General features: G+C 42.2%; 1 long non-coding RNA gene across 1 annotated transcript in view; it reads right to left on the minus strand.

Moving 5' to 3' along the window:
- Nucleotides 1–20,065, minus strand: part of LOC146822691 (uncharacterized) — a 179,523-nt gene extending 159,458 nt beyond the window's left edge. Inside the window, exons 1-3 of the long non-coding RNA XR_014961823.1 lie at nucleotides 19,977–20,065; nucleotides 19,741–19,800; nucleotides 3,200–3,300 (exon numbers count right to left, since the gene is read on the minus strand). This is a non-coding gene — a long non-coding RNA (uncharacterized LOC146822691). The remainder of the gene's footprint in view (nucleotides 1–3,199; nucleotides 3,301–19,740; nucleotides 19,801–19,976) is intronic.
- Nucleotides 20,066–26,089: the final 6,024 nt, after the last annotated feature.

Below are 26,089 nucleotides of genomic sequence, written 5' to 3' on the forward strand. Positions count from 1 at the left end.
ACCCCCTGCACAACCACTTCCCTAAACCCGAATACACTACTCTACACTACATAAACACAACCCTACAACCTAAACGACAACCCCCTGCATGACCACTACCCTAAACGCAAATACACTACTCTACACTACATAAACACAACCTTTAAACCTAAAAGACAACCCCCTGCACCACAACACTACCCTAAACCCAAATACGCCACTAAACATTACAAAAACACAACCCTACAACATAAAAGACAACCCCCTGCATGACCACTTCCCTGAACCCAAATACACTACTCTACACTACATAAAGACAACCCTATAGCCTAAACAACAACTCCCTGCACAACCACTACCCTAAACCCAAATACACTACTCTACACTACATAAACACAACCCTACAACCTAAAAGGCAACCCCTGCACTACCACTACCCTAAACCCAATACACTACTCCACACTGCATAAACACAACCCTAAAACCTAAAAGACAACACCATGCACGACCACTACCCGAAACCTGAATACAATACTCTACACTACATAAACACAACCCTCAAACCTAAAAGACAACCCCCTGCACGACCACTACCCTAAACTCGAATGCACTACTCTACACTACATAAACACAATCCTACAACCTAAACGACAACCCCCTCATGACCACTACCCTAAACCCAAATTCACTACTCTACACTACATAAACACAACCCTAAAACCTAAAAGACAACCCCCTGCACCACAACACTACCCTAAACCCAAATACTCTACACTACATAAACACAACCCTACAACATAAACGACAACCTCCTGCAGGACCACTACCCTAAACCCAAATACACTACTCTACACTACATAAACACAAACCAAAAACCTAAAAGACTACCCCCTGCACCACAAGACTACCCTAAACCCAAATACACTACTCTACATTACATAAACACAACCCAAAAACCTAAAAGACAACCCCCTGCACGACCACTACCCTAAACCCAAATACATTACTCTGCACAACATAAAGACAACCCTATAGCCTAAACAACAACTCCCTGCAAGACCACTACCCTAAACCCAAATACACTACTCAACACTACATAAACACAACACTAAAACCTAAAAGACAACCCCCTGCACCACAACACTACCCTAAACCTAAATACACTACTCTACACTACATAAACACAACCCTACAACCTAAAAGGCAACCCCCTGAACTACCACTACCCTAAACCCAATACACTACTCTACACTGCATAAACACAACCCTAAAACCTAAAAGACAACCCCATGCACGACCACTACCCTAAACCTGAATACACTATTCTACACTACATAAACACAACCCTCAAACCTAAAAGACAACCCCCTGCACAACCACTTCCCTAAACCCGAATACACTACTCTACACTACATAAACACAACCCTACAACCTAAACGACAACCCCCTGCATGACCACTACCCTAAACGCAAATACACTACTCTACACTACATAAACACAACCTTTAAACCTAAAAGACAACCCCCTGCACCACAACACTACCCTAAACCCAAATACGCCACTAAACATTACAAAAACACAACCCTACAACATAAAAGACAACCCCCTGCATGACCACTTCCCTGAACCCAAATACACTACTCTACACTACATAAAGACAACCCTATAGCCTAAACAACAACTCCCTGCACAACCACTACCCTAAACCCAAATACACTACTCTACACTACATAAACACAACCCTACAACCTAAAAGGCAACCCCTGCACTACCACTACCCTAAACCCAATACACTACTCCACACTGCATAAACACAACCCTAAAACCTAAAAGACAACACCATGCACGACCACTACCCGAAACCTGAATACAATACTCTACACTACATAAACACAACCCTCAAACCTAAAAGACAACCCCCTGCACGACCACTACCCTAAACTCGAATGCACTACTCTACACTACATAAACACAATCCTACAACCTAAACGACAACCCCCTCATGACCACTACCCTAAACCCAAATTCACTACTCTACACTACATAAACACAACCCTAAAACCTAAAAGACAACCCCCTGCACCACAACACTACCCTAAACCCAAATACTCTACACTACATAAACACAACCCTACAACATAAACGACAACCTCCTGCAGGACCACTACCCTAAACCCAAATACACTACTCTACACTACATAAACACAAACCAAAAACCTAAAAGACTACCCCCTGCACCACAAGACTACCCTAAACCCAAATACACTACTCTACATTACATAAACACAACCCAAAAACCTAAAAGACAACCCCCTGCACGACCACTACCCTAAACCCAAATACATTACTCTGCACAACATAAAGACAACCCTATAGCCTAAACAACAACTCCCTGCAAGACCACTACCCTAAACCCAAATACACTACTCAACACTACATAAACACAACACTAAAACCTAAAAGACAACCCCCTGCACCACAACACTACCCTAAACCTAAATACACTACTCTACACTACATAAACACAACCCTACAACCTAAAAGGCAACCCCCTGAACTACCACTACCCTAAACCCAATACACTACTCTACACTGCATAAACACAACCCTAAAACCTAAAAGACAACCCCATGCACGACCACTACCCTAAACCTGAATACAGTACTCTACACTACATAAACACAACCCTCAAACCTAAAAGACAACCCCCTGCACAACCACTACCCTAAACCCGAATACACTACTCTACACTACATAAACACAACCCTACAACCTAAACGACAACCCCCTGCACGACCACTACCCTAAACCCAAATACACTACTCTACACTACATAAACACAACCCTAAAACCTAAAAAACAACCCCCTGCACCACAACACTACCCTAAACCTGAATACACTACTCTACACTACATAAACACAACCCTAAAACCTAAAAGGCAACCCCCTGCATGACCACTACCCTAAACCCGAATACACTACTCAACACTACATAAACAAAACCCTAAAACCTAAAAGACAACCCCCTGCACGACCACTTCCCTAATCGCAAATACACCACTCTACACTTCATAAACACAACCCTAAAACCTAAAAGACAACCCCCTGCACGACCACTACCCTAAACCCAAATACACTACTCTACACTACATAAACACAACCCCTCAAACCTAAAAGACAACCCCCTGCACGACCCCAAAAATTACTGTCCCACTTGCCTCTCTCTCGTCGTGGTCCCTCGTTTCACCGTGCTTCCTCTATTTTCCTGCTTTAGGCGTCGTCAGAGCTGCACGTCGTTGTTTGGAAATGGAAGCACCTCCTTTACCAAACAACAATGTTAATAGTCAGCAAAGTTAATTGACATTGCTAAGTAACGGTATATGCAAAGTAGAAGCATGCAAACTTAAAGCATGCAAAGTAAAAGATTCTGCTAAGTAAAAAAATGTGTAGTAATGGTAAGTCGTAGTAATGGCCACGAAGTAATGGTAGATTACTGTCTAGCTAATGTGTTACATTAACATGACCTGACCTAAAACTGAAAAACCATTGAATAAAAGAGCTAAACTCTTCAAAGAGGCTGCATGAAACTGCGCACCCCATAGGCAGCACTTTGTCCACAAAAAATTGCTTTTCAATCTGAATACCAAACAATGAAAAATCTAGAGGGTGTACTGGTAATAACGTAAAAGCAGACTTAATGTCACATTTCGCCAATTCTGCATTCATACCTACTTTCCTCACCAGCTCCAGCGCTACATCAATTGATGCAAACTGAACCATTGTATCCTTCTCAGCTATAAAGTCATTAACTGAGAAACCTTGTGGCCATGACAAGTGCTGAATCATACGAAATTCACCTGGTGTTTTGTTTGGCACCACTCCCAATGGTGATACAATAAGATCTGGTAATGGCCATGTAGAAAATGGACCTGCCATCGTTCCTTCAGCAACTTCTGACAAAAGCTTTTGTTTAATAACCTTTGGAAATTTTTTGACTGAATTTAGATTTTCAGCAAACCTGCGGCATCGGGGTCCTTGATATCCCAATATGAAGCCTTCTTTAAACCCCCATTCCAATGTGGCTGCCTTATCTCTCAAAGGATAGTATTTCAACCAAAAACGTTTGGGTATCAGTTAGGGTAAAAGCCCTTGTAATTAGGCTGGAATTAATTGCATCTTCATCTGCCTTTCCCAAAATTTCCCCAATTTGCCTGCTCCCCAAAACACTGCAATATCGCATGCTTGCCTCTCCATTTTAAACATTCATGTTTATATCTGCAGGGGTTCTTTTGGCAGTACCCCCTGTTAAAATTCCAGCATGCTGACTGTGTTTTGACCCAACTACCCACCCCTCCCACGGTGGGTCTGCCAGGAAAAGGCAGATGAGAAACTGCAAGACAGCTTGCTGTATGCATAGTAGGAGTAGAACTCTGGGGATACATCCATTGGACCCATAATTCATTATCGACTTCCCCCCAGAGTTTTTCAGGAATGAGGACCAGCCTAGCTCTTAATTCCTCATCATAATGAAGCCAACCAAAACCCCCAAATTCCATGTGAGCCTTTCTAATAGTGTCTAAATATTTAAAAATTGACACTGATCTATCCGGAAACTTCTTGCAGTAAACACTTGCGAAAATTAAAAAGGCTGAAGTCCATGAATCTATATTCATGGGTACCCTTGGCCTTTTAGTTAGTTCCCAAGCCTCCTCCCTAGATCCCTCTTTTGATTGAATTTCTCTGTGGGGAAGCTGAAAAACATCTACAAATTCCCCTTTCCAGATTTTCTCTTTTGTATTTTTCTTTAAATGAGATCCCAAACGCATAGACAAACCCATATAAGGAAGCCTTATAAGCATTCAGATTTTTGATTTTTCCTCTTTTTTACTTCAGTTTGTATTGTGATTGCATTTAGATTTATTTGAATTTAATAAATCACCCTTCGCTTTGTCTGTTTTGTTTATTACTTCCGAACCAAACAATGCATCAATTTTTTCACAGTGTGAATTGCCCTCAGTTCCCACGCCTTTATCTTCAACCATCACATTGCATAATTTCCGTTTTTTTATACATACTTTGTTATAGTAATCCTCAACTTGCTCCTCACCTGCTCCTAAATACTTGTCCTAATCTCACGTTTTCCTCCTACTTTCACCTTCTTTTCTTGTCTTCTTTTCCGACCCATCGAATCGAAAAAGGAATCCTCAGTATCTTTTTCCTGAAAAATATGAGCTTTGGACAGCTTTTTAGAGAACTCCCACTCCTATATGTTTTGAAAGTTCCCTGCCAAGTTTCAAGGTCGTCATTATCCCTGTTTTTCCCTTTTTCCAACTCAAATGCTTTGCCATCGCCTACCACCCTGTCCACTAACACACTTCTACCACCCCTGCTACTGCTTGGATGTTTGCCATCCCCGACCCCACCATCATAAAACCTCCGATTTACAGCCCTCTTCAGGTTTGACATGAGTTTTTCTTCCACTGGGGCAGGAAAGACCGCATAAAAATCTTCCCTTTCTTCATTTATCACATTGCGGGACGTTTTTTTCCTGCATGTTGCTTTTTCGCTGCACTTGTTGTTCTTCGCCAGCATTATCCCCAAGTTGGTCTGCAAGTCGCTATAACTTGCTGACTCAGGAGCATCCTTTTCAGCTGACAATTTTAATAAATTTTCATTTACCCCGTCCTGAACCCACACCCATTTCCCAGCACCCTCCTTAGTAGTCTGCCCCTCCAAATTCAGCCTATTCTGTTTACTACCAATATCACTCTTCAACTCCAAATTCTGTTTATTTTCACTGTCCTTGATAGGCTGAACTTCCTTGTCTGGCATAAGATTTAATTGTTTATTTTTCCCCTATAAGGATGTTGCAGCACTGTGTAATTTACTGTGCTTTAATATAACATCACCATCTTCACTAGAAAACATATGTGAGAAAGAACTTTCACCTGAAAAACTTGGCTCAGTCTGTGATAAATGTAGCTTCCTGTCAAAAATAGGTATCCTTGTCTTTATTTGACTTTCCATGACAGAGTCCCTCTGTTCAAAATACATTTTTGTTTGGCATGAACCACTAGGGGGCTTTAACATTAGTTTGTTCGTAACAGACTCCTCACCTTTAATAAGACTGGCTCCTTTAAGGGGATTTGCTCTCCCCAAGAGACTGCCTCTCAATGCGCGTGTGCATGATCTGCCCCCCCTCTCCTCACATCTGAACAGACGAGCTGATCGTTGGATGTAAGAGGAGCTGTTTCTACCAAAACCTCTTTATTAGCCACAAAAACTTTTTCTCCTAATTTATTCTTTTCAGGCGAGCTATTGCTCGATGAGCAAACCAGTACAGCTGCGGAAACACCGTCAGCTGATGCCCTTTTTTTTTTCTTTATAGGCCCGCCCACGACTGTGAAAGGACTCCGGGCATTATTAAATCTTCCCGTCCTCCCTCGCAGAGGATTCTAAGAGCCTCCTTCACCGTCGCGACTGACTCAGCCATAGTGACAACAGTTGAAATTATAAAAATTACTGCTCTACAAGCCGACAGTGAAACGAAGCCTTCTACCTTGAAAAAGCGCTCGCCTGACTGAGAATGCAACGCTCTAACCGCCGCATTATAAGCCACATGCCCACCCCGGACCAATCTGCTGCAGATGACCGAGGATTGTACCAAGCTGCCCGAAGCTGCCCGGGGGTGGACATTTAATGAACCCCCAGGAGCCCTCATATATAGCTACACCGTAAACCCATCTCAAGACAAATAGCTTCTATTGGGCTAAAGTGTTTAACTTTAAAGTGCAGGTTTTTAAAAATATTTTACCCTCCATTTTGTGCAAGAAATGCTAGTGCTTTGTACAAATAACTGCTATTGTGTAAAGCAAAGTATGGGGAACGTAAGCCTTGTAAACTCACAATAAATACTGAAAGTGCTTTTGATCAGTAGCCCTATATAAAGATAAAGGTGCATATACATGAGACAGAGCTTTGCTTGAGAGATGCTAGATGTGCTCTTTATCTGCAAGATTGGAAGTATAAAGTTTCCCTAAATAAGGACATGGTTCAACCATTTCCAACACCTCACTTCCCCCAACCCTTTTATGTATCCTAATCTTTTTGTTGTTCTTACCGCAAAATAAAATCACTTTACTTTTATTATTATTAATTTGCAAGTGATTGGATTGCGGCATATTATTGCAAGCAATCAAATCATTATTTAAGACGTTTAGGGGTCAGGTCAATAAGAATTATAATGTCAGCATAGAGTAAAGATAAAATATTTTGATAACCCATCTTTGGCGTATCTCCTCCCAATTCGTTCAGTGGAGTAGGGATATCATAGAAGTACAGTGAGAATCATAGCAGAGCAAGCAAACAACCTAGTTTGAAACTATTTTCTGTTTCTCCTAAAAGTACATGAGATAAAGTGCGAGGATAAAGTGCAATTAATATTTAAAGGAGGGGTTCTGGTATCTTAAGGGCACGTAAATCTAGTCACATGTAGGTCTGTCCAAGCGGTCTAATTTGGTCGGAAAATTGATGTAGGCCATGTAGGTTGTGCTAACCTGCAAAAGATTTTCTGTCGCAATTTTGTATAGTTTTGTTTGTTAGAATTCCTCACTCTTTGTGAACTCCACTATGTTTATAAGGTTTAAAATACAGGTAATGAGAGAATACCCCAACTATGAATATGCCCGGGGGGGGGAGGACTTAAGAAACAAATGAATGAAATGTGAATTTTATTTTTCTCCCACAGATGCCTAGATCAACAATGTGGGGCAACTTGTCAAAATGCGCATTGTGTGTGAATTGTATAATTTGTCTTGTTCAGTAAACTTCAAAAGAGCCAATCCTCAGAATAAATATCATTTTAAATTTACAAATATTACACAGTTTGGTCATTTTTGCCTGGAAGCCTCAAACTCATGGGTGTAATGACATATGGGAGTAAGTACTACAATTTAGGAAACGGTGATTCTTAATGCTCAATCTGAATATTTGCTAATTTTTTGTTAGTGCTTTATGTTTTTTACGGTTTGTTCATTGGTTGCATCTGAAAGAACTCTTACAAAGAACAAAGAAAACAAATCAAGCTAATATGAAGCCTGCAGGGCATGGAGGTCATTTGGGGGTCGCCAGGGGTCGCAATTGCCACTCCTGAGATTTATTTTGTGACCCATGGGACTGTCCTTGAGATGCATACGCCAGAGGGGCCAATGGGCCAAAGCGGGAAAGCAGTCTAGCATGCTCATTCGGAATCTATGGCCTTGCAGTACAATTCTCTCACATACGTTCCAATAATACATTGAATTTGCCTCAATTATGATATTAAAGAACGTTAAGCAAAAGAATGTAATATTAATAATGGGCTCAGAGTCTTTGTACTAATCTGTAATAAAGGAATTAGGTCTGTCCCATCTCCGATCTAAAAACGAAAAAATAATTACGTTGGCGAGTAACATAGAACACTAGTAAAAATTAAATGTAGTGCAGTGCAATGACACATTTCCAAATTATCAGAGTAAGTAACTAAATTAAAATGCACCTGTCTAAAGAATAAAGCATATTAAAGTAGCAAAAATGGTTTGAAGTTACGCTCAGTAAGAGTGTATGCAGAACAGCTGGTACTAACTGACACAGGTTTTCCAAAACAGGAGCACAATATAATGTTACATTTTATTTGAAAATGTGCCCATGACAATTTATAGCTGCACTATTGACATACCCTAGATGTCATCCAGTAAATAATGCTTGTTACTTGCTTTAGCAATACATTGCAATTTTGATAATCTTACACTTTAGCTGAGAGAGCGCTTCCTTTGATAAAATTTGGGCTGAAGGTTACTTACACCTCTTCTGTAATGTCACTAGGGTCAACAGTCATATGATGTTACATCCTATAATGTTGAAGCAAACTCAAGGAGATGATGGACGGAGTGCTGAAACTGTTCAGAGTGCTGAAACTTTTCAGACACTCACCCCCTGTCACAGATCTGAGTTGAATCCATCATCGTTCTTTAGCTCACTTTGCCACAGCAGTTTGGATCAAGCCATATGCAAATCAGTCTTGACCCTGTGCCTCATGGGAACAGTCCAGCCCGAACTGCCAGGCCAGGTCCTCCCTGGACTGGAAACAAGCATCCTGGGACCGGATTTGTGGTAACAACCCTCATCAGCCAGGCTAGCTTTAATGCAGTGGCAAAGTGAGTAAGGGATCTATGTCTGGGCATAATCTGCCAATTTAGGGTGAACAAAGCAAACACAAGGAGATGATGGATGGAGTGCTGAAACTTTTCAGACACTCACCTCCTGTCCCAGATCTGGGTTGAATCCATCATCGTTCTTTAGCTTACATTGCCACCTCAGTTTAGACCCAGCTATATGCAAATCAGTCTTGAGCCTGTACTTCATGGGAACAGTCCAGCCAGAACTGTCAGGCCAGGTCCTCTCTGGACCAGAAACAAGCATCCTGGAACCGGTTTTGGTGTGACACCTTTCATCAGCCAGGCTAGCTTGAATCCAGAGGCAAAGTGAGCAAGGGACCCACATCTGGGCATACCCTGACAACTTAGGGAGAACAAAGCAAACAAAAGGAGATGATGGATGGAGTGCTGACATTTTGCAGACACTCACCCTCAGTCAAAGATCTGAGTTGAATCCATCATCGAGCTTTAGCTTACTTTGTCACCCCAGTTTTGACCCAGCCGTATGTAAATCAGTCTTGACCCTGTTTCTCATGGGAACAGTCCAGCGAGAACTGCCAGGCCAGGTCCTCTCTGAACCGGAAACAAGCATCCTGGGACCGGTTTCGGGGAAACACCACTCATCAGCCAGGCTAGCTTAAATCCAGTGGCAAAGAGAGCAAGGGACCCACCTCTGGGCCCTGGATGCTTGATTCCGGTCCAGGGAGGACCAGGCCTGGCAGTTTCTGCTGGACTGTTCCCATGAGGCACAAGGTCAAGACTGATTTGCATATGGCTGGGTCCAAACTGGGGTGGCGAAATGATCTAAAAAACCTTGATGGATTCAACCCAGATCTGTGACTGGGGGGTTAGTGTCTGAAAGGTTTCAGCGCTCCATCCATCATCTCCTTGTGTTTGCTTTGTACATCCTATGATGTCAACAGAATCAAAGGGTATATGATAACACTTCCCCTAACCCTGGCGTTTTGGTGAATCTATGCCTGTGCTTCAGTGATGTAAAGCAATTATTTTGCCTAAAGACACAAAAATGACTAAAAATGCAGCGAACAGATATGGCAAGAATTTCACACCCTCCATCGACTGTTTAAAGCACCAGAGAATAATACATCTCCTTCAGAGACCCTGACGTTGACTAGCTCCGCATGTGAAATTATAACCATACTAACTCGACTGCCATAAAATCAGAAACAGCCTTTATTTTTCATTCTCCGGGCATTCTGTTTTTTTTTTCCAGAGAGTAAGCCTTGGCGATGATAAACGGATGCAGTTCATCTGTGTTTCATAGCTTATAATGCCCAGAGGTGTGTTTATCCCAGCTGTGCTTTTAGAGCTCACGGTACCCCAGGGGTGCCATGAGCTCATAATGCCCCCGCCTCCTGATGCGACATACTGTTTATTACAGTTGTTGGAGGAAGGTGTTGTGTTCTGGGAAGAACATAGTCATTTTCATTTAATATCCCTTAGAAACATTCAGTCTTCTTGAAGAGTGTGTCCCTGTGAGAATCACTTTTTTGTTGTAAAACTGATAGTCCGTACAAAGTTAAAGCAGCATCAAAGACATTTGTCTGAATAGGATTTGCACTGAACGTTTAAATAATTAAGAGCATCATAGTCATGAATGAAAAATATTGTATTTTTTATCGATTTTCTTCAAACTGATTTGAAATTGTAGGTCTGTAGTGAAGACACATTTTCCCTCAAGGAAGCATTTGATAAACAGATTTTAATTCTAGCATAGTGTATTGATTAGCCTTTCACCCGCCTTCACCCAGAGGAAATACCATACAATTCAAATCTAATCGACATATTTCATTGCAATGTATGCCAATTCTAAGGTCTCAGATAAAGTAAATTGCAAAGGTCTTTAATTGCTACCCAAAAAACTGAAACGTTGATTTTCGGGCTCATAAAGCTTTCTTATTTACAAGCACAATCATACTTAATGCTAGAAATACTCACTTCGGTAAATTCGATTTGCATTTCAAATAAAGCAGCAATAAGGTAAGTGAAAATGTTTCTACAGATACTTTTTCCTTTTTCGCAAAATGTTTGTGTGTAATAGTTTCACTTTCTAAGGCCCTGGGGGATACAATAGTTCTACAGCTGTACCCATTACAATCTGATACCTCGCGGTTCGGAATTTAGGGGCATATTAAGCCAGACGATAAAATTATCGCCGCTTTAGCGGCAGAAAACTACAGCTAAAACGGCGATAATGGGCTTGATAATATGCTCTATGGAATTCCAATTGAAGCCCATGTTAGATGTGAAGGACGTCTAACATAGGCTTCAATTGGAATTCCATAGAGCATATTATCAAGCCCATTATCGCCGTTTTAGCGGCAGTTTACTGCCGCTAAAGCGGCGATAATTGTATCGCCTGGCTTGTTAATATGTCCCTTAATTAGGGGCATATCAACAACAACCAGCGATAATTATCGCTGAGCGCACTTAGCGCTCGGATAATTATCGCCGGCTTGCGCCGATTTTTATCGCTGAGATAGCGTGCTATTAGCAATGCTTATCTCATCAGCGATAAAAATCCTAGCGCTAACTGGCTAAAGTGAGATTATCGCTGGAAACCCAGCGATAATCTCACATTAGCTAGTTGATAGGGACTCACAAAATTAGCCATGATATCCACCTTCCATAGGATATCATGGCTAAGTCAGTCCTGAAGCAGGCGTAAGGAAAGTAGCGATAACAGGGGTTATCGCTACTTTTCCTGACGCTATGCTTCATAGCGTTAGGCTTGCTGATAGGAGAAATGTCGCTTAGCGACATTTCTCCTGTCATGCCAGGTCAGGAACGCCCACTATGCATCTCATTAGAGATACAAAGCTGGGCGTTAGGAATCCTGACGCTAAAGCAAGGTTTCACGCGTTAACGTGACCTTGCTGATTAGGCGATAAAATTATCGCCGCTTTTCGGCCTGCTTGTTGATATAATATCGCCTAAGTTTAGCCCTTTTAAATGGGGAATAACTTGGGGATTTCTCTGGTTTTAGCATCAATATCTTTATGTTGTAATATTTACTGGGCATTTCCCCATTAAATTCAGGCAAGGTTATCCTGCTGAAATTTATCCAGAGTGCAGACTGGTAATTACTTGTGCTGTAATCTCTAACCCAATTGTAATTGTAACCTCTACACAAACAAGCGTTTGCAAAGTGGCTGGTAATCTCAGGAGGACCTCATTATCGAGATTCAAGGGTCTCAATTGATTTCTCCCTTAAGTAATTATTTCCATGTTTATTAGCTGATAACCACAAAAAGGTGTTAATTCAGTTATCGTTTTATTGTGTAGACGGCACCACTTCACAAGGTAAGGGTGAAAGGGGCTTAGAGTGGAGATCCACTTTAATCCTTAGCCAGTTTCCTACTGAAATCTGCACATTTCCCTGTTACAACAGTCTATCCCTGTGGTTTTCCAAAGACATCACCATCACTGTGTTTCTCAGGGCTCTATCTTATATGATCGACTCCACGTGAAATAAAAACACTGAACAATATATTGTATTCATAACCATACCTGCAGATCTTAAAGTGCTTTAAGCATAACAGTCTAGTTTTTAATGGATATTCCTTGAAATTGTCCAACCTCATAAGAAAAGTTCACTTTACCCCATATGCTGTCTTCCAACACTACTCTAACTACTGTAACTCCCACCCTCAACCACCACTCTTCCACTCTTTCTCCCTTAATCTTTCAACTCTTTATGTTAGACCTGCCATCCCTAGGGTGATCTTCCCTCAATTTTTTGCTTTTTGTCTCCACGTTTTGCTGAATCTTTTTGTTGGCCTTGTGACTCTTAGCACTTTACCACTGCTGACCAGTACTAAAGTGCTTGTGCTTCATCCTTAAAAACGTGTGTAATTGGTGTATACATGATTGGCATATTTAATTTACCTGTAAATCCCTTGTAAAGCGGTGTACCATATACCCAGGGCCTGTAAGGTAAATGCTACTAGTGGTCTTGCAGCACTGTTTGTGCCACCCACAGAAGTAGCCTTGCAAATCTGTCTCAGGCCTGCCACTGCAATCCCTGTGTGTACAGTTTGCTTCCACTTTGACTTGGCATTTAAAACAACTTACCAAGCCTTAAACTTCCATTTTCCTAAATAAAATACACACCTAAGGTAGGCTATAGGTAGTCCTAAGGGCAGGGTGATGAGTAAGTAAGTGGTAGGACATGTACTTTCTGGTTTGCACGTCCTGGTAGTGAAAAACAGCTACATTTGTTTATCATTACTGTGAGGCCTACCAGGTCAACCAGGCCATGGGACAGAGACAGCATTAGTAATGGTCTTGGACGAACATAGAATGCGGGCAGACAGAGGTCAGTCAACCGTTTTGATTCAACTGGACATGTCTGCCGCATTCAACACGGCCAACCATATAATTTTACTGAGGCGGCTTGCGGAACTTGGGCTGGAAGGCATGCCTCTTAACTGGGTTCAGTCCTATCTGGAGAATAGGCAACAAACTGTGGCCCTCCCCCTTTTCTATCTAAAATTAGAACGGTTCAGCATGGGGTCCCACAAGGGTCTTCCATTAGCCAGATCCTTTTTAATATTTATCTAAGACCACTGATTCCCTTCATTACAACTTATAACATCAAGCTGGTGAATTATGCAGATGACACGCAGCTCATCTTGTCTCTTGAAGGCAGAGAGTCTACATCACTCAGTAACTTCCACGAATGTATGCAAAAGTCTGCTAGATGGCTCACGGATAATTCCCTGCAGGTTAATGGTGGGAAAACGGAAATATTGCACTGCACAGTGAAAAAAATCCCACGTCCACTTCCAGATAAATTCTGGGCCATTTAGGTAGACACGCCTCCCACATCAGCGGTAGCTGTGCGTAATCTGTGGGTAGTTTTCGACAACAAGTTGAGTATAGAGAAACATGTAAATAAAAGAGTTGGAACCTGCTTCTCCCTCATCAAAGCCCTGTGGAAAATCCTGCCAATGTTACCTTTGTCAGCCAGGGCTCTAGTAGTTAGAAGTGTCATCCTGAGCCTGCTGGACTATTGTAACGCCCTGCTCCTCGGTGCACCCAATTTCCGCACTGCGAAACTACAAAGAATACAGACAATAGCCGCAAAGTTAGCTTTAAAGAGGAGGCGAGGTGATTCTGCATCCACGGCTCTTAATGATCTTCACTGGCTCCATCTAGCTCAGAGAATCCAGTTCAAAGCATTATGTAATGTGTTCAAGGCCCTTCATGGATTTGGACCTCAGCCACTGCAGAAAAATTTGTCTGGCACTCCCCATCACGAAATCTTCGTTCTTCCACTGCTCACCTAGTCTGCACTGCCAGAATTAGAACCTCCAGATATGGGGGGGGAGAGCTTTCTGCTGTGCGGCTGCACACCTGTTGAACAATCTCCCGCCCAATGTCAGGCAAATAGAGGAGTTCCTTCAGTTTAGGAAAAAACTTAACACTTACCTCTTCCCTAGGATGTAGTGCAGGCAACTCATGTGGTGGGTAAATTATGTGCTTGTAAAGGAACCTCTGTCATTTTCAGCGTCAGGATACCCCAGGGGTGATAGTACGCTTTAGAAATTCTGGTTACATTGCATTACATCTCATAGGTTAACATTGAGAATTCCTTAATGTACTTTAAGCTGTCATTCCTGTTCAGATAGGAGTAGCCAGGTCATGTTTTATATCTTTGGATTGGTAATGATAAATCCTCCTTTGTACTAAGGCTGTATTTAACATCACTGTTTCAGAAATGCCACTTTTGGAGAATGGATATTTCTCTGCACTTACTGCTGTGTGCCTTGCACCCTGTCTCTAATACATACCTGGGTTGGGTGACAACTACACTTGTGCATTCCCTCTAGACAGCCACAAACACAGGAAGGCTTGGTGTGTCTGAGTACCCATCTACATACATCTGCATTCTGATGGCCCTGCCTTGGCAGGATGGAAGGGAGGGGCTATCACTTCACAGAATAGGTAGTGTCCGGTCCTCAAACAAAGGCTTGATTTATCCCCATAGATAGCCTGGCAGACAGGTCTGGATTTAAAGGATACCTGTGCACTTCGAAAACCACTCTTTGAAGTCATCCCCACTTGAAAGGCACTTTTGGGTATAAGTACTGGGTCTCTGACCCCTCAAAAGCAGACATAACTGGACTTGCAACTAAACCTCTGCCAGAAGAACTGCTGCACCGCTTAAAGGACTCAACAGGACTGTTGATTTGGAAGGTCTGGTTTTCTGTTTATTGCCATGCTGTTCTCTGACTTTGCTGAATAATAACTGGACTCAGCCTTTTCTCCAAGTGTGCTCCAAGGACTTGTGGGCTTGATTCCTGTGCTTGGTTCACTGGAAAAGGACCCAGACTCTTGCAACATGGACATCGACGTATCTCCTGTCTGTATGTCGCAGAACCGGCGCATCGACTCGGTTTGCAGGAGTAAAATCATCACTTTGCTCTGGGATACAATGCAGCTCCTCGATAGCCCAAAGCATTGGAACCGTGTATCGCTGTTACAGCAGCTTGGAGAGATAAACACATCCCTCAACTGCAACTCCTCCCACCACTCAGGCCCAAGAACACCTATCAGCCTGGTGATGGCTCATCAGGATACACCTCAGCTTCATTTTTCGTGACTGTCTAGAGTGAATGCACAAACAGGACCCTGTCCGTCTAAACCAGAAGTTGATTCCAAAGGAAGGCAGAGGCACAGGATGGTTGAACAGGAAAATGCCCACTTTCTAAAAGTGTTAATAAAGGAAGGCTTGGGTCCTTGATGCAAACTAGATTGGACCTCCTTTAACTTTTTTAACTGACAAAATATCTAGTTGCCACAATTTTTTTACCCACTCGAAACAAATGGACCAACCTTCTTATTTCATTAGCCCTTATGATTTATTTCTCTTTTCTTTTTGTACTTTTTAAAGTTTTTTGTTGCATTATTACATGTCTCTGCAAAGGGCAAAAGTTTGTTTTAAAACAAGAAATACAAATGTACACATCAAAACACATTTTATATTACAACAATACAAAAAATCATATAATGACAAAACAACATATTTTTCTCTGTGAAAAAACACAATGTGGATAACCTTTCTTTGACCAGTCATTCATTCAAAACATGTTAACACTTGGTGGAGTATTCCATTCGTGTTGCTATGCATACTATATCCTGCCAGTGTAATGAGCCCTGGGGCCAATAGCTCTAAATGTTATCAATGAGAAAGTTGATGTGTTATAAACCTCTCTCACACAATTTTAATTTAATTGCGAGTGTTCTTTCCCCAGAAGCATAGGCCAAAGCGTTTCAAACCCCGACAGTTTAGGAGTTCTCCTCAGGACCGGGACTTGGTCATTTCTGTGAAAGGTAACGTAAAGTAGTGAATTAGAGATTTATCAATTGTGACTTAACCCTCTTAATTAACTCCACAATGCTTTCTATTGCCCCAGCGTACCTCTATTTTTTGTGTACTGGGTCGTAAAGCCTGTTCAATGTGACTATCCCGAGTTGATACTTAAGAAAAATCTAAATGTAAATTTGTAAATTTGATACTTGTATAGCGCACTACTCACCCGCAAGGGTCTCAAGGCGCTTGTACGAATACCGCTGTGGAACCCATCCTGGCTTTCCCTGTGAGGCGTCCATTCCTGGGCACCCCCAAGGTGGAGGCCAGGCATCCTTAGTGTTGTGGGGGCCGTTGTGGAGATTAAGCAAGCTATTGCCCAGAGTTGCAGAGTGGGACTCCATGATTGGAATAGGCACTGAGGCGAGAATTATCAGGTCCGTGGAATTTTTTTGAGCCCAAGACCCGCCGAGGTGGGGAATTGAACCCTGGTCCCGGGCTAGACCACTGCATCAGGGTCTGCCGCTCTAATCATTGAGCCACACTTCTCCAAAATGAATTCCTATGAAAGGAATATAGCAAAGTATTAGTCTGTGTTGGAGATGGCCTTTTTCGCAGGGTTATCCCTAAACTTTTTGCTTCTTCCTCCTATTTTTTCCTGACCTGACCTGGTTTTAGGACTCTGGGCACTTTTCCACTGCTGATCAGTGCTAAAGTGCATATGCTCTCCGTGTAAAATGTGTTATGGATTTGTGTTTCCATGATTGGCCTATTTGATTTATGTGTCGGTCCCTAGTAAAGCGCACTGCGAGTGCCAGAGCCCATAAATCAAATGCTGTTGGTGGGCTGCAGCACTGGATTGTGTCACCCACGCAAACAGCCCGTAAAGTGTAACTCTGGCCTACCATTGCAGAGCCTGTGTGCAGCCTGGGGCTGCCATGTCGATTTGGCAAGAGCACTCACTTGCCAGTCCCTTAACCTTCTCCTTTCTACATGTTAGTCACCCCTAAGGTAGGCCCAAGATACCCCTGTGGGCAGGGTGCATTGTACGTGAAAGTAGGACATGCCCTGGTGTATGTGGCATGTCCTGATAGTGAAATACAGCAGATTTCGTTTTTCACTATTGCAAGGCTACCCGCTCCCATATGACAGAATAGGCAGTTTGATTATAACATCCTATAATCCTAACTGACCCAGGGAACATGGTAGAAATTCGAGTTTAGTATGCCTGAACTCAAAATGATAAAATACATCTTTTTGTGAAGATGGTTTTAACATTCTGTGTTTGAAAATACCACTTTTAGAAAGTAGGTATTTTCTTACCTAACCATCCAGCCGGCCTCTGCTAGCTTGTGTATTGTCTGTCTGGTTTGTGAGTGACAGGGGCTGGGGGAGACTCCAAGAGACAGGGTGAGTCAGTACAGGGCTGAATAGACCTATCTGCATGTAGATGGGTGGGAGGAGTAGCACCTGGGTCTGAATAGGGCTGTGCCTGCCTTCCACAATGCTGGCTCCACCTCCTGTGGTGCGTCTGAGTATCCTGGCCCACACTGACAAAGGAAGAAGGTGCACACTGGCAGAATGCACCCAGAACTGGTTTGAACTAGGTACAGGACCCTCTGCCTGCAGATAACAAATAATTTGCTAGTTTAAATATTGGGGCCCAGACCCCAAGATTTCAAAACTCTTTTGGATCAAGAAGACTGCCAAGAAGAAGAGCTGGAGAAGCTGTGAGGAGGAACTACCACTTTGCTATGAGCTTTGCTATGTTGGCTTGCAGTGGCTGCTTCTGTCTTGGGCAGTGAAAGGACTGGACTGAACTTTCTGCAATCTACTTTTGTGAGTTTCTCCAAGGGCTTGAGGTAGAGCTTGCCCCCTGTTCAAGAAGTCTCAGGAAAAGCAAAGACTTCAAGCTCAACACCATCTACGACGCCGCTGCCGACTCCGTGTCCTGAAGGCACTGCAGAGGGCACCTCCGCAATGCCACACCGTGACCCTGATCTCTCCGACGACACCTGCTGATGCTGCCACCGAGCCGCCTCTCGCACCGCGACCTGTGGACACCACACTCCGGCCCGCCTCGCTTCAGGACGACGCCTTGGTATCCCCAACTACGCTGCTCCAGGCCGGAATCGACGCTGCTGCTTGCACCGTGGTTCAAGGGCACTGCTCGTAAATTTACACAACATACCACCCTCATCCCGCAACGCAGCCTTGCCTACCGATGCCGGTGCTATCGACTCCAGTTCGTCAGTCGACTACAGCGATCCAGCCACTACGACGCCGCTGCTTGCACCGTGACTTGTCAGCACCGTGATGAGCACCGCCTTCATCACACACTGCTACCCTGGTCTCACGACGACACCATCTGATGACGACACCATCTGATGCCGCCACCGAGTCGCTGCTTGCAACGCGACCTGAGGGCACCGCTGCACTTTGCACCACAGCACCTGACGCCTGCCAACGCCAGCACTCCTGACAAAGAGGAGTTCTATCTGCAACGCGTGTGACTTCAAGGGCCCCGACGACTCCTGCACCGACCTCTGGAAACTACGCCTGCAAACGCCGTGTGTTCAGAAGCTCAACGAGAGGTCATCGATGCCCTAAATTTCTGAAAGGTACTGTTTGCGGGTGTTCCTGATGCTGTAGCTGGCCCGCGATTCTGCGGTCAGCCAGAACGTTTTGGATTTGTTTGCTCACAACGCTGTTATGGCCCCGGACAGAGCTATCGACATCAAGGAACTGTTTTACAAGGTTATTTTGATAACCAAAGATTTTTAAGTACTGTGTTGTGTATTTACATCGTTTTGGTCTTGTCTTAAGTATATAAAAATATTGGATATTTTTCTAAACTGGTGTGGTGTCCGTTTGTAGTGCTTACACTGTGTTACTGTTGGTCATGTGCAAATGCGTTACACACTGCCTCTAGGATCAGCCTGACTGCTCATGTCAAGCTACCAAGGGGCTGAGCAGGGGTTATTTTAGGAGTGTAACTCCCTTACCCTGACTAGGAAGAAGGGTCCCTATTTGGACAAAGGTGCAAGCCCTTGCCAACTAGAGACCCCCATTTCTAACAATCTGGTAATGGTTTAAGGCTGTAAGCATGTTTAATTGGGCAAAACAGGACCGAGGACTGTGTTTCAAAACTTTTTTTATATACGTTCTGAATATGCCTGGACCCAGGTAATTTTAACAATAATCCAGTATTATAAATAATTTCACTCGCCTTGTGACTTGAAATTTGGCTGTTGATCCTCTTTTAAGCCAGCAATGATTTTCTCCACGCCTAGAATAAGAAAAAACATACGTTCATTCGAATAGTGTTGCTGTGTTCCCATTCCTAATGCACTTGTTTCAAAAAGCTGTTCGCTCTTTCACACTACGTGCCGGATTAAACCACTACAAGCGCGATTTTTATCCAGAAACAATGTATCAAGTCCGCAATTATATTGAAACACTTACCTTCAGCATTCCATGTTGATTAGTCGGTAGTTCAAAGTTCCGGCTTCGATCTTGGAGCTGCTCGGTTGTGAGCTGCTTTTTGGCAATTGAATTGACAAGGGATTGTAAATCAATTACCGATGCTGACCTGTCTGGATGGTGTGTGTATTTTTACCTGATCTAGTGTGTTGCATGTTGGGTATTGTGGTCCAGATCTTTCCAGTTTGTAAAATGTTCAGTGCCTCCAATAAAAACGATTTAGTAGTTTACTCAATGTTATAACCTGCTGATTTCAGAAATTTTGTTTAAACCCCTCATTGCGGTATTAAACTTCATGATCAGGTACGCTTCTTTTCTAATTAACAAAGTCTCTGGGTCCCGCCTCTTGGACTCTGCTTGATGACACCAAGGACAGTCCACGTGAAATCTCTTTTAGTGTGACCTATCTCTATGAAATGGTTGACCATAGGTGTCGCAGAAATGCTATTCTTCATCCTTGAGCGATGTTGAACCATCCTTTGTTTAACCTTCTGGTTTGTTTTGCCTATATACATTTTTTTGACAGGAGCAGATTATTGCATACACCACGTTTTTTGCTTTAAATTTGAGAACTCATTTAGCCTCCTTTGTATTTGACCATCCATGAAAATAGAATCCTCAATAGTAGAACTGCACACGGGGCAGTTACCACATTTATCATGACCCTGGATAGGTTTCAAATTCATGAGAGAGCGCAGGTTGTCTGGTCTTCTTGTTTGGACATCAGTAGAACGAATTAGTTGTTGTCCAATGTTTGTGTTCTTTTTCGGAGCAAATAAAGTTAGATCAATTCCTTGAACTGTTCCTTCAATGAGGTGCCAATTATTGCTTATGATCTTCTTAAATGAATTGGTGTAGGGGCCATACGTTGATACGCACACCAAACGTTCCATAGATTGTTTGCACTTTTTAGTTAGTAGATGTTCTCTATGTGTATATCATGCCCTCTTCATGAAGTGTTTCAGCAGTTTATGTGGATAACCTCTTTCTTTTAGTTTGTTAATCAATGTATGGGTATGTAGCTCGTAGTCTTCTTTGCGGGTGCAATTGCGCCTGACTTGCAGAAACTGGTCATATGGAAAATTGTCTTTAAGGTTCCTAGGATGAAAGCTTCTGTAGTGCAAGACATTATTTTTGTCTGTTGCTTTCATATGCAAAGTAGTAGTTAAACCAGTCTGGGAGGGTCTGACCTCAACATCCAAGAAAGCTAGACTTGTACTATGAGACAAGCTGAATTTGATATTGGTGCTCCTATTGTTCGGCCAAGTGTGGGATTCTATGAGGGTTGCCTCGTTCCCATTCCAAATGCACCAAATGTCATTTATATATCGATGCCATTGTACTATATGACCACTGAAGGGATTGTTGTTATATATATGTTTGTCTTCATATCTTTCCATGTACAACACTGCCATTTCTGGAGCAAAGGGACAAACCATCGCTGTTCTCTTGATTTGTAGAAATAAATCATCCTCAAATTTAAAGAAATTCCTTCTGAGGGACATTGTGGCCAGCCGCAAAATAAACTGAGTTGGTACTTGGTGTAGTCTTGGTCTTTTCTCTAGATAGAACTCAATCGCCTCGAAAGCTTCATCCTGAGGAATTTGTGTATACAGGGAGGTTACATCCAGTGTTGCTAAAATGTTTTGTGTGGGATCAAATTCATATCCCTCCACTTTATTTATTAATGAAATTCATTGTATCACTTAAGTATGAGGGGACATCATGTAGAAAAGGTTTCAAAAAAGTGTCCACATATTTTGAGAGAGGCTCCAAAATTAATTCACAACCAGATACAATGGGTTGTCCTAGGGGGGTCATTGGCATCCTTGTGAACTTTAGGTAAAAATTACATTACAGGGATTTTTGGATGTTTCTTTGTGAGATATTCAAATTCTCTGGGTCCTAGGATACCAGTTTTTAGTCCCTTGTCCACAACCTTCTGGATTTTGTTCTGAATTTCTTTTCAAGGGATGTACGGAATACCTCAATACCAGATTGGATTCAACACATGGCTTCTTCCTTCCAACAGATATGAATCCTTAGACCAGATGACAATGGCCCCGCTCCTTATGGGCCGGCTTGATGACAATAGACTTGTCTTCCTTTAGTGATTGGATGGCCATCCTTTGTTCCCGTGATATGTTATTCTACACAAACACGTTTTTATTCTCAAGTTTACTCAGGGCCGACAATACCATTTGCTCAAATGCTACCATCTCTCTGGGGATATTGTGGATTGGTGGACATAAATTGGAGTTATTACGAAGGCCTGAGGGTTCTGTTCTTGTTGTGTCTTCTTTCTTTCTGAAGAATGTTTTTAACCCTATCTCCCGAAATAATTCCATGGCTTCCATTTTCAATTTGACCAAATCAGAGTGTACCCAGGGGACAAAGGTTAATCCTAATTCTAGAACCGATGGCTGTTCTTTTGTGAGAATTGTCTTGGACAAATTTATTATGTAAGATTTTTCGAAGGTTTGTAATATTGGAATCTTGTAAACATCTCCCACGGCTGTGGTTTGTAATGTTCTTTGTTCTTTTACTGTCCTCCGGCTAAAAAAGAAGTCTTTCTTTGTTGGTTCTGATTGGGTGTCCCCTCCCCTAAGTTGGAGTCCACTTTTGATTCTGATGATGTTTCTGACAATGTCAAGAATCTTCTTTTAGAGTGTCGTTGATACTTGAATTAGACTCTCCTGTAGTCTGATCTTGTGTAGAAGTCTTACTTCAGATACGGATAAACTGTTTCTTTATTGAACGTTTTTTTATCCTTCTCATATTTGTTAGATTTGAAATTTATAGTGTTGTCCTTGAAGGAAGAGATTTCCTTCTTTATCTTTTCAAGAAGATTTTTGGCTTCTGTGACCGTATGATTGTCTCTGATAGATTGTATCTGAACCTCAATTTCTTACGCCTCCTTCTTGCAAATCCTCTCTGTTGTCTCTATTGAATGTACCATTATGTCAAGTGTCCATGTAGTTCAGTCCTTATGTGCCTTTTTTGTAACCTTATTAATTTTTCAGAAGTGTTTTGTTGTTTTACTGAGATACTGAGAGTGATTGTGGAAAAAAGGGTAGGATTAGAAACAAATTTCTGTATATGATCCTCTGTAAAGGAAAGTGTGTCCTTCTCTGACATGTCTATGTACCTGGTGTGCCTAGTGCGACAAAACGAGGTGGGATCACCTCCAACTCTTTAAATTGGTTAGTTATCCTAAGAGCCTTGCGGACATCAGTCCGCTCACAACTCGTTAATAAAGGAAGGCTTGGATCCTTGACACTAACTAGATTGGACCTCCATTAACTTTTTTAACTGACCAAATATCTAGTTGCCACAATTTTATTTCATTAGCTCTTTTGATTTATTTCACTTTTCTTTTTTTCTTCTCAAAGTTTTTTGTTGCATTATTACATGTCTCTGCGAAGGGCAACACTTTGTTTTAAAACAAGATATTCAAATGTACCCATCAAAACACATTTGATATTACAAAAATACAAAAAATCATATAATGACAAAACATATTATATTCTGTGAATAAACACAATGTGGATAACCTTTCTTTGACCAGTCCTTCATTCAAAACATATTAACACTTGGCGGAATATTCGATTCTTGTTGCTATGCATACTATATCCTGCCAGTGAAATGTGTCCTGGGGCCGCTAGCTCTAAATGTTATCAATGAGAGGGTTGATGTGTTATAAATCACTCTCACTCAGTTTTAATTTGATTGAGAGTGTCCTTTCCCCACTTTCTAAAAGTGGCATTTTCAAACACACAATTTAAAAATCAACTTCACTAAAAGATGTATTTTTAAATTAAGCCTGGGCAAAGCACTACGCTACGCTCACGTAGTTTGCGAAGTTCGCGCTACTTCGCACTACGCGAACTGCACGTAGCACAGTGCGAACACGCGTAGCGTAGTGTTGCGTAGTGCTGCGGTCATTTTTTGCTTGCTCGCGGTCCTCAACGTCAAGTTGGCGACAGCGAGCAAGCAAAATGACATCCCGGCGAGACTTTTTCCTTGTTCGCGATCAGCAACATCAAGCTGTGCTGCAGGCTCAATAGTAGCAGTTGATTTACATTACTTGGGCACACAGTGTGCACTTTACTAGTGACTTACCACTAAATAAAATATGCCAATCGTGGATAACCAATCAAAATCATCACAATTTCTACATGCACCACTTGCACTTTAGCACTGATCAGCAGTGGTAAAGTGCCCAGAGTAGCTAAATCAGCAATAATGAAGTCCAGCACACAGTAAAACAAATACAAGAGGTAGAGGCAAAAAGATAAGGGATACCATGCCAAGGATGCCAGTTCTCACAGACACTGCAATGGCAGGCCCGAGTCAAGTTTACAGGGCCATTCATGTGTGTGGCAGTACCAGTGCTGCAGGCCCACTAGTAGCATATCATTTACAGGCCCTGAGCCCACAGCGTGTACTTTACTAGTGACTTACCAGCACATCAAATATGGCAATCATGAATAACCAATCAGAATCATCACAATTTACACAGGGACCGCTTGCACTTTGGCACTGATCAGCAGTTGTAAAGTGCCCAGAGTACCTAAACCAGCAAAAACGAAGTCCAGCACACAGTCAAAAATTACAGACGGTAGAGGCAAAATAATAGGGGAAACCATGCCAAGGATGCCAGGTCTAACATATGGAACCAACATATCTCAGCCCTGCATATTTCCATTAAAAGACAACGCATTGCCATCTCTCTCTGGAGAAGAATTGATGAATCCTTGACCTGCAGGACCAACATCGACGCATCTTGCAGTTGCGACCAGGAAAGGTACTTTGTTCACCAGTGCCGATGTGGGTCCTGTAGCCGGTTGGCACACCATAGCAGTCAGCCTGAACTTTTAATTTGTCATGGTCCAGCGCAACCTCAAGTAACCCCTAAAGCGCTATTTGCTTCTCAGTGTTGTTTTTCACTTATTGTTTTGACATTTAATATCTCAACTTTTGTACATTGGATTTGTGGTCATTTTGTGCTTCTTTTGTTAAGAACATAACAATCTATTATTCTAAACCTGTGTGCAGTCTTTTTGTGGTGTATTCATTTTGTTACTTTGTGTGTGTATTGTATTGTATTGTAATTACATTTATGTAGCGCTTACTACCCCTGACGAGGCGTCAAAGTGCTTTTTCGGCAAGTAGCACGTTACTCCGGGACCCCTAGAGGATTAGTGTTGAATTAGTATAGTGAAATATGAAAGTAATTTTAAGTGGTGACTAAGTTAGTCAGTTATTTGGATTCGGAAAGATCGCAGAAGGATAGAGGAGGAAAAAAGGTTAGTATTTAGATAGCGCTGGTTAGCCCTGATGGGGTGTTGAAGTGCTTTTTTGGGCATGTAGCACACTACTCCGGAAACACATAAAGGATTAGTGGTGAATTAGTATGGTGAAATATGAAAGTAATTTGAGTGGTGGATATTAGTCAGTCATTTGGAGTGAGAAGGATAGCAGAGGGATAGAAGGGGAAAGAAAGTTTTGCATGCATATAGCAACTGTTACCCCTGATGGGTCTTGAAGCGCTTTTCTGGCGTGTAGTATGCTACTCCGGAACCCATAAAGGATTAGTGTTGAAAATTAGTATAGTGAAATATGAAGTAATTTGAGTGGTGGATATGTTATTCAGTTATTTGGATAAAGAAGGGTAGGCGGCCAGATAGAAGAGGGAAAGAGGTTTGTATTTATATAGCGCTTGCTACCCCTGATGAGGGTTTGAAGCGCTTTTTTGTCGAGTAGCATGATACTCTGGAACCCATAAGGATTAGTGTTGAATTAGTATGGTGAAACATGAAAGTAATTTGAGTGGTGGATATGTTAGTTAGTTAGTTATTTGGATTGGGAAGGGTTGGGGAGGGGTAGAAAGGAAAAAAGGTTTGCATTTATATAGCGCTTGTAACCCAGATGGGGTGTGGAAACGCTTTATTGGTGAGTAGCACGCTACTCTGGAACCCATAAAGGATTAGTGGTGAATTAGTATAGTGGATTATGGAATTTGGGAAGTGAACATGTTGGTCTGCTATTTTGATTGAAAAGGATAGTGAAGGGATAGAAGAGTGAAGGATTTG

This window comes from Triturus cristatus, chromosome 5_2, assembly GCF_964204655.1.
Source record: "Triturus cristatus chromosome 5_2, aTriCri1.1, whole genome shotgun sequence".
Classification (NCBI taxonomy): Eukaryota; Metazoa; Chordata; class Amphibia; order Caudata; family Salamandridae; genus Triturus; species Triturus cristatus.